General features: G+C 34.6%; 1 pseudogene; it reads left to right on the top strand.

The window, feature by feature from the left end:
* The first annotated feature begins 511 nt into the window (after positions 1 to 511).
* LOC140805912 (plasma membrane ATPase 4-like) lies at positions 512 to 6599 on the top strand (annotated as a pseudogene).
* Positions 6600 to 11159: the final 4560 nt, after the last annotated feature.

The following is an 11159-nucleotide window of genomic DNA, read 5'->3' as shown; positions in this document are numbered from 1 at the left end:
GCTATAACTTATCGGCATTTAGTTGGCGATTTGAGATTTCATGTCCATTTTATTACCATGAATAATTCACATAATTTTTTTTTAAATTTTTTTTCTTTAGTACTTTTAATGGTGTTAATTATCATTTTAATTAATACAGGCCGTGTACTTTGTATTTAGCATTCTTAATTAAAAGAATAGTAAAGATATCTATATTTCTATATATAATTCAAATTAAAATACAAAATTATTTTCGTCGAATAATTAGCAAGTTATAAAGTTGAATTATCAGTGAAAGAAGGCGTCGATTGAATTTAATAATTGCTAACGACTATTCATATGAATAATTAAATTAATAGACAAGAATATATATATATATATATATATATATATATATATTTATATATATATAATAAGCATGCATGCATGAGTATTGAAGGCATGATCGAGGCAGGTAGGTTTGAAACATAGGGAGGGTAATATATTCGTAGAGTGGTACTAATTGTATATAAATACCAAGCATGCCTTTACCCCTTGCTTCACATTTTTCTGGGATTGAAACATATATTCATCCCATCTTATTCAATAAACCAATATGAGTTAAGCATTTTATATATATTTTCATCTTTAATTTGTTTTCTCCTCTCTCTCTTTGTTTCATTCAAAGGTCGATATATAACCGAGGAGGAGGTGATCTACGGCCGCCCCGCGGTGGTGAAACATGGGAGGCCTTAGTCTTGAAGAGATAAAAAATGAGACTGTTGATCTGGTAATACTTATACACACACACACACACACACACACATATATATATGTATATATATATATATATATATATATATATATATATATATATTTATGCAGTACTGTAATTAATTACGATTTTGGTTTTAGATAGCTTGATCTTAATCCATCTTTTGTGTGCATGTAACATTTGAATTTACTCGATTTTATGGGAGTCTACAAAGATTACAGCCATGTTTTAAAATCCGTAACACTCGACGTAGGAAATTATTCCATGGTAATTTGCTTCGAAACATACTATAATAGATTGATTATTTTCACAAGACATAAATCATATAAAATACTTTTTAAAAACCAAATATATTTATTGTTGGATGTAATAATTGTCCTTTTAGGTAGAACAATCAAAACCTAGTGTTTGAGCTACTATACGGTTTAAAAATATTTGAGTTACATCGTTACTATCAGCTATAACTTTTAGTAAAACGGTAAACTTTCGGTCCTACAATTGATAATAATGTTACATGTTCGATTCTCATTGATTGCAAGGAGTACAATTATTGGAAGAGACAATGTTGGATTCAATAATTGTCCATATTGGGTAAAACAATCGAAATGTTGTGCTTGAACTACTATATGACTCCAAAAAAATTGAGTTGCACCATTACCGACTATAAAAGTGGCAAACGTTCGGTCCTATATTTAGGACGCACACAAACACACACATATACAATACATGCATAATTTCTAGCTACATGTGTAGTGTAAAATTGAGAAGTCCTAGATTTTAATTTTAAGTATTTACAAAACTTGGCTAACATCAATTTTTTTAAAATAAAAAATCGAGATTAGTCGGGATTATAATCTTAAATAATATGTGATGGTGTCTAATAAGCGTCCAATTGTAATGGTAATAAAGTATGATTATTATTGTTCTTCATAAAAAAAAAGTATGATTATTATTAATGTTATTAATGGGGGTTGGCTCCTCATTAACTGAATATTTACCAAACCCTAATGTTTGACTGCATAGAGCTCGTAGTTGTATTAGTATATAAAGTCTTCCAAATGGGATTTTTTTATTATTATTAAAGTTTATTTTTCTAATGGATTTACGAATTTATTATAACTTGTGATGTTTATTATATTACATAAAATATATATAGAATTTTTAATTTTTATTTCGTCACTGATTATTTCGACGATTTTTATTAAAAATTTATTTTATTACGCCCTTGATTAATTGAAATACGTGCGTACATACTATTTTTATATATATATATATATATAAATAATATTGTAGCCCAAAGAAACAAATTTACCCCTTATATTAAATGTATGATTACTAAAATAAAAATAAAATTATAAAAAGGGAAACTTAATTTTAATAAGAATAACAAGAACTATTAAAAAAATGTGGGCCTAAATGGCCATGATATTAAATTAATACGTGTAGTACAATGCTTTCTTATCCAACAATATGTATGTAATTAGCATGACTCTTAATTTTTTTTAATACATTAACTTTCAATAATTAATTTTAACTAAAATAGTTAAACCTAAAAGAAGAAGAAGAACTTCGACATATACATGCATGCAGTATATTACATCTAACTAAAATGAAATATAAATATATGTATACACATATACTTACAAAAAAGGGCTTATAACAGGAAAAAGTTCCGATTGAGGAAGTGTTTCAGCAGCTGAAATGCAGCCGTGAGGGATTGAGTTCCGATGAAGGAGACAACAGGATTCAAATATTTGGACCCAACAAGTTGGAAGAAAAGAAGGTCACTTACCTCTTAATTTTGATCGTATATATTTACGCCAAGAACATGCAAAAGTAGTTAAAACTTAATTAGTAATATCTGGATGATTTTGGTTCGCACAGGAAAACAAAATACTCAAGTTTCTTGGGTTCATGTGGAATCCCTTATCATGGGTCATGGAAGCCGCAGCTCTGATGGCTATCGTGCTCGCCAATGGCAACGGACAGCCCCCAGACTGGCAAGACTTCGTTGGGATCATTTGTTTGCTGGTTATCAACTCAACCATAAGTTTCATCGAAGAAAACAATGCCGGAAACGCTGCTGCAGCTCTCATGGCTGGTCTTGCTCCCAAAACTAAGGTATAAGTCACAGAATAAACAGCTTCAAATAATATTACAGCTACAACGTCTGAGTTTCAAAATTCTTCGATGGTTGGTTGATGTCATGATTATAGGTCCTAAGAGATGGCAGATGGAGTGAGCAAGAAGCAGCCATTCTAGTTCCTGGGGACATTATAAGCATTAAACTCGGAGATATTATCCCTGCTGATGCTCGTCTTCTAGAAGGCGACCCCTTGAAAGTTGACCAATCAGCCCTCACTGGCGAATCCCTCCCGGTCACCAAGCATCCATATGATGAAATCTTCTCCGGTTCGACTTGCAAACAAGGCGAGATTGAGGCAGTTGTCATCGCCACCGGAGTGCACACATTCTTTGGGAAGGCAGCACATCTTGTGGACAGCACTCATCAAGTTGGACACTTCCAGAAAGTACTCACTGCGATAGGGAACTTCTGTATCTGCTCCATAGCTGTTGGCATGCTTGCTGAGAATAATCGTCATGTACCCAATTCAGCACAGGGCGTACAGGCAGGGGATCGATAATCTGCTCGTTCTTTTGATTGGAGGGATTCCAATTGCTATGCCTACGGTTTTGTCTGTAACGATGGCTATTGGATCCCACAAGCTGTCACAACAAGGTGCTATTACGAAGAGAATGACTGCCATTGAAGAATTGGCCGGGATGGATGTCCTGTGTAGTGATAAAACCGGGACTCTAACCCTCAATAAGCTGACTGTTGACAAAAGCTTGATTGAGGTATTTGCAAAGGGAGTCGATTCGGATCATGTGTTGCTTCTTGCTGCAAGGGCATCGAGAACCGAAAATCAAGATGCTATTGATTGTGCCATAGTTGGTACACTTTCTGATCCCAAAGAGGTATCTGCTATTTCAAATGTAGCCATGTAATAAATCAGGCTCCTGCATAACGAGTGTACTGATATGACTTGCATTTGATTTTAGGCAAGAGCTGGTATCAGAGAGGTGCATTTCTTTCCCTTCAACCCTGTGGACAAGAGGACGGCTTTGACTTACATTGATTCCAATGGGAATTGGCATCGAGCTAGCAAAGGCGCCCCTGAACAAGTATTCTCTCATTTTCTCAGCCTTCTTGACCCACTGCTTCTCAGTCTACAAACACTGATTACATCATGTACTTTCCTCTTGATTTGACTCAGATTTTGACTTTGTGCAACTGCAAGGAAGACTTCAAGAAAAAGGTTCACTCTGTTATTAATAAATTTGCTGAACGCGGACTTCGGTCATTGGCTGTTGCTAGACAGGTTTATGTCGAAACATTTGACAGATTTTAAGTATATTATAATCAAAATATTTGTTTTTGAGGTAAACGTTTTATGTTTTTAGGAAGTTCCAGAGAAATCGAAGGAAAGCCCTGGTTCTCCATGGCAATTTGTTGGACTTCTGTCCCTATTCGATCCTCCGAGGCACGACAGTGCAGAGACGATCCGTAGAGCTTTGCATCTTGGCGTGAATGTGAAAATGATTACAGGTAAGTAAATGTTTCATCACCTTTGATGATTTGGTGCAACTTCAGATGTACCATTTCATATATGTGTATTGAATTCTAGGTGATCAACTTGCCATTGCGAAGGAGACTGGGCGCAGGCTTGGAATGGGAGTTAACATGTATCCATCAGCTTCTTTACTCGGCCAACACAAAGATGAAGCTATAGCTGGCCTTCCCGTGGAAGAACTTATAGAGAAAGCTGACGGCTTTGCTGGTGTTTTCCCTGGTATGTTGGTATTCAGTTTTTGAGACACGTTCTTTGTACTGAAACATGAAATCCATACGTTTCTTATTGGCAACCAGAACACAAATATGAAATTGTGAAGAAGTTGCAAGAGAGTAAGCACATTGTTGGAATGACCGGAGATGGAGTTAATGACGCTCCCGCTCTAAAGAAAGCAGACATTGGAATTGCTGTTGCTGATGCCACCGATGCAGCCAGAGGTGCTTCTGATATAGTGCTGACTGAACCTGGTCCTTAGTGTTATTATCAGTGCCGTGCTGACAAGTAGAGCTATTTTTCAGAGAATGAAGAATTACACCTGTTAGTTATCTTTTACGATTAAACTTGTTGGTCCACGAAATTGCAAATGTTTATATCTTAGTTCTTTTTTCTCCCACAGATTTATGCAGTTTCTATCACCATCCGCATTGTGGTAAGTTAACTGTGGCTACTTGCAAAAACATAAAGACAGTAGCCACTTGCCATATGGCATTTGATGGCTCAATGTCTTGTGCACTTTTTCATGTTCTGTCGGTTTTTCGCAGTTTGGCTTCATGCTTATTGCTTTGATCTGGAAGTTCGATTTCTCTCCATTCATGGTTTTAATCATTGCCATTCTCAATGATGGTGAGATTCAAGCTTTTCGAGTTTGGTATCTCATTATTTATCTGCAACCACCTTCTGGAAATGTCTTCTGATCGATCACTAAATGAATATTCCCATTTTTTAAGGTACAATTATGACAATTTCGAAGGATAGAGTGAAGCCATCTCCATTGCCAGATAGCTGGAAACTCAAAGAAATCTTTTCAACTGGGGTAGTAATCGGAAGCTACCTTGCAATGATGACTGTTATATTCTTCTGGTTGATGCACAAAACGAGCTTCTTCCCGGTAAAGTTTGCACCGTCTATTTGTTATAGGTATGCAGAAGTAACCGATCGAATAACATTCCTGAGACCATGATACCAAATGCAGGACAAGTTCGGAGTAAAAGACATTAGAGACAATGATCATGAAATGATGGCTGCTCTTTACTTGCAAGTGAGTATTGTTAGCCAGGCCCTCATATTTGTTACCAGATCACGAAGCTGGTCCTATTCTGAACGCCCTGGTCTCCTGCTGATGACTGCTTTTGTGATCGCCCAGACGGTATCATAAATTTTCGCTTCACCCTTAAACTCGAAACCGATTAAACATTAGGTGCTATTGAGTCACTAGTGTAACTTGTGTAGGTTGCAACTCTACTAGCTGTATATGCTAACTGGGGTTTTGCGAGAATAAAAGGCTGTGGCTGGGGATGGGCAGGTGTGATCTGGATTTATAGTGTGGTCTTCTACGTGCCACTAGACTTCATCAAATTCGCTATCCGTTACATCTTAAGTGGGAATGCTTGGAAGAACTTGTATGAAAACAAGGTATGCTAAAACTTCCCTGTTCAACTTAGCAAACACGTAGCAAGATTTTTCCTAACCTTTTTTGATGAAACAGACTGCTTTTACAACTAAAAAAGATTATGGGAAAGAGGAGAGAGAAGCTCAATGGGCTCTGGCTCAAAGAACTTTACATGGACTACAACCACAAGAAGCCACTAATGTGTTCAATGAGAAGAACAATTATAGAGAACTGTCCGAGATCGCAGAACAAGCGAAAAGAAGAGCCGAGATTGCAAGGTAAATGCAAATTTTGCTTCTGACCAATCTCTAGTTAAATCTTTCTTGATAAAAAATGAAGAGTGTGACTCGATACAAAACATGTTTTCATCCTCGTTTAGGCTTCGGGAGCTGCATACTTTGAAGGGCCATGTCGAGTCAGTCGTGAAGCTTAAGGGGCTCGACATCGAAACCATCCAGCAGCACTATACCGTCTAAAAAGAAGGAATTTGATTCAGAGCATGAACATGGCTGGAAAAACAAGGATACTATGATTTTGAGAACATAAAAAGAGCCTTTCACTTGAAATATGTTGTCTACTCATCTATAGATATGCTTTCTGATGTATTTGAGAATGACTGTTTGGAGCCTTTATGAAAGCACACATGTATAATAAGATGTATCATCTGTCAGGTTCATATTATAAACTAAGAATTTATCTAGTCCATATTCATTTATCGTTAAAAATTATAATAGGTTTTTCAAATTTTTATCAAAATAAATTTTCTTGAAAAAAAATAAATTATGAGATGTATTTTTTTTCTACAAAAAATTTATTTCTGGGCTTTTTGATTAAAAAAAATAAAATAAAAATTGTGGAAAACTATAGGAACAGTTAAATATTGAAAATTTAGGTGAAATCAAAGGGGATTTATGTAGGAACGTCATTATATTGACTAGAAATCATTGCTCACACGTTATATGTGCATCACAGATTATAATTTTATATAACTTTTTTAGTAAATTAATTTTTTAAAAATAGTATAAGTTCACTAAAATTTTCGTGACTAACTCATAAAAACAATATGAAAAGAAATGAAATAGTAATACTGATAATAAAATATAACTCATAATATTTAATTTAACTTTTTATGGAATTTTTTTTACTTTTTTATTTTTAGAATTTATATCATAAATAATAAATTCTATATATCGATATTTTGTATACTAATACTGATGACTATTAATTTCTTGTTAAATACAGTTTTAGAATAATAAATAAATCAACATATGTAATGAAATACATTCAAATAAGATTATATAGGTAAATATCAAATAAACTCGTATAATAACTATTAAATATATATTTCAAATTATTTGTATGATTTTCACCTATTAAAATTTGAGATATAACAAAGAGATAAACTTTCTTAAAAAAATAACGTTATTTTTGTATTTATTTAATTAATTTTTTTGATTTCAAAGTAATTAAATAAAGATATTAAATATCATATGTAAAAACTCTGACACTTTGACAGATACTAATCAATGATAATTATATTTATTATAAAAATTATGTCGTATATTGTTTTTACAGTAAACAATTTAATGTTTTTTTTATTGCTCATTAAATCTTTTTTCATTAATTACATATGCAGCGTTTTGATTGATGGTTGATTTTACGAGCAAATACATGTAATTTTAGTCATACAATTTAATAAAATAATCATGCTTATAATATATATATTTGTTATAGATAATTTTTTAAAATAAAATTTCATATTTTTTGAAATTGTATTATCTTTTAAAATCAAAATCAAATCAAAATCAAAATTATATATGTATTACATTATAAATTTTCGTATGGATATTTATTATCTCATTTGAAAAAAAAATAGATGCGACTATATCATTTTTTTTACAATAAAGTAATTTTCATATATATTAGGTAATGAACGATTTTGGAAAAAAAAAAACAATTTATATATATCATCAAGCTTCTAAATACGAATTATTGTTATGTTTTTTTTTATGTATCTTATTAAGTTGGTAATCCAATAGGGAAGCTCCAAAAAATGCTCCTTCACCACGAGGTCTTACCGATATAAGGTAGATTGAACGCCTTCAAATCTGACATGCAGTGAGGAATGTTTGTTTTCTAGTTGTGCTCCAACTTTATAATATCGTGTACATGGGAAATCGCTTATTGTCCACGTCAACACAATTCTAAGAATGAAAGTTTTCTGGCCGTGAATGTCGTATGTATCAGTACCATTAGACCAAAGTGATTGAAGTTCGATAATTAAAAGCTGAAGGAAAACATCAAGTTTATCTTTTGGGTTATTCGGGCCAGGTTCAATCACAATGAAGAACATGTACTCTTCTTTCATACACATCCAAGTAAAATGTTATATGACGTCAAAATCACAAGCTACGATGAATATTGTTGACCACTTTGACCAAAAGGTTGGAATCAATCAATTGAAAGTACTATTTTTACATTTCGAATCTATGATGCAAAAGATAGATGTGTGGCTTCAAAATGATGTTAGGCTGCCAAATTGGATATGGGTGTATCATTGTTTCACCATCATAATGATGGTCGTGGGGACATCACATATGTGAGGTTGTAGCGTTTGAAACATATAGCCTTTGTAGAAGAAGGTGATTTGAAAGTAATATATCTTCTTGCATGTAGGGATGTAAATGAACCGAACTGTTCGCGAGCTTTTCGGATCTCGGCTCGTTAAAAAGCTCGTTCGGGCTCGTTCGTTAAGCTTATCGAGCCAAGCCCGAGCCTTATTTTGGGCTCGACAATTTTGTTGAGCCGAGCTTGAGATTAATGATGTTCGGCTCGTTAGCTCGTGAACATGTTCGATAATAGGTTCGTGAGCCCAAAATTGAGCTCGGCTCGTTTAGCTGGCTCGTGAGCTCGAGCTCGAGCTCGAGCTCGGCTCGTTTAAGTGGTTCACGAGCTTGGCTCGTTTAGGTAAATCGTGAGCTCGAATTTGAGATAATTAATGAGTTATAATATTAAAATAATTATGTATGATAAATAATAATAATAAATTAAAAATTATTAAAAATATGAATGTTATGGCAATAATGGCATATTCCCGTAACCTCATCCTCATATATTCCAAATCCCAAACCCTATTCGGCTATTCCCGTAACCTCACCTATTCTCCCCGAATCCGCGCCTCCCGACCTCCGCCCGCCGTCGCCGAGGGTCTCCGGTCGTAGCCCAGGTCCGGTCGATCATTATCGAAGCAGAATCGGTAGATTTGAGCGTGTATAGGTAGCGAGACCCCTTTCCCGTCCACCTCTAAACTGCGTACGATTTCCGACGATTCTCCGTTCTTTCGCCGGCGTCGAGGGCTGAAAATCCTTGTACCGTCTGGGTCGACTTTGATTGAGACGTGAATCGAGAGTTTGGAGATCGTATAGGTCGCGAACCCTAGCTCTGATTCTGGTTTGGTTTCATCTCCAAATACAGTGGGCAAAACAATTAGAGACAAAAGTTCAAAAGTTTCAGCCTCTCAGGTGTGTTTGAATATTGCTGCTACGGCAATGAATTTAGTCTACTTAAGAAACTCATATTTGTTGGATTGTTAATGCAATGATATAAATATCTGTTAATGCAATGATATAAATTAATTCTAGCGTATGCACTCTCACTCCGTAGAAATTAATTATAGCGTATGTAGAGACAAAAGTTCAAAAGTTTCAATCTGTTATTGCTGCTACGGCAATGAATCTAGCGTATACACTCTCACTCCTAATTAATTCTACATATGATTATAATATATAATCTTATTATTTAAAAATATTATGGTTTGAAAATAATTATACTTTAAAGTAAATATATAAAAAAATTAAAATATTTTAATATAATAAACTGAATATCAGACATCAAAGACAACCGACTAGATATCTAATGTCGCCGCATAGAAGAAACCTTAGCATTGTGAGGTCCAAAAATACAAGGTCACGTACGTGATACATTATATAGTATCATATTATAATATGATATGGTTCAAAATTATATAGGCACACGTAATTCATTATATTTATATATATATAATATTCATTTATTCAAAATTCTAAAGTGTATCTACAGAAATTAGAATGTTATAACACTAGTAGAAAAATCAGATTTTACTTCGGCAGGCTTTACTTCGGCAATAATAAATTACGAAGTAATACATTACCAATAACTTCAGTAATAACACAAGCGAAGTAAAATAATATATTTTAATTCGGATGTTTAAAAACACGGGCTTCACTATATTTTTTTATTATATTTTACTTCGGCATATCAATGTTGACGAAGTAAAAAAATAAGAAAAATAAGTTCATGCTGAAATAATAAGATTAACCGCGCAGATTAACAAAGGAAAATAAAATATACTGAACATTTAGCGACGGTTTATCGCTAACAAACCGTCGCTGATTTAATCAGCGACGGTTTTTAAAACAATCAATCTGTCGCTATTTTTTTCGCGCATATGCGCGCACACTTCAGCGCATATGCGCGAGTGCCAATGTTCTCGCATTGTAGCTACTGGCCTCCTCACGTATATGCGCGTGTTAAGCGAGCTCGTTTCTGTTCAGAAGACCTCGCACATATGCGCGCGACAGGCGCGAGGTCTTCTGAGCAGAAACGAGCTCGCTTAACGAGCTTGTTTGACGAGCCGAACCCGAGCCAGACTCATTAAACAAGATAAACGAGCCATTAACGAGCCGGGCTCGAGCCAAGCCCGAGCTTCATAACTTTCGAACGAGCCGAGCCCGAACTTCAAACCAAAGGCTCATAACGAGCCCGAGCCGAGCAAATAGTTTAACGAGCCGAGCCCGAGCCTGATATTGTTCGGCTCGGCTCGGCTCGGCTCATTTACATTCCTACTTGCATGGAATTTACTTCTTCGCATTCTGAGATCTATGCCTACTATGTTTATATCGCGGATGTTCACATATCTTCCACTTATTTAAAGCATTCTCTACATCCCAATAAATCATGCAGTTATTATTACAAGCATCAATCTTCTCGGCCGGTAATATGAGTTCTTTAATAAGTTTATTTGTAGCGTAAAAACTCTCAGGAACGTTGTTATTAGCAGGACATAATTCTGACATTAATTTACACATGCCATTGAAAATTTTTTTAGACATATTATGTTCATGCTTCATCTTTAATTTAATAA

This window comes from Primulina eburnea, chromosome 11 (genome assembly GCF_022965805.1).
Source record: "Primulina eburnea isolate SZY01 chromosome 11, ASM2296580v1, whole genome shotgun sequence".
NCBI classification, from domain to species: domain Eukaryota; kingdom Viridiplantae; phylum Streptophyta; class Magnoliopsida; order Lamiales; family Gesneriaceae; genus Primulina; species Primulina eburnea.
This window is presented reverse-complemented; position numbering and strand designations above follow the sequence as displayed.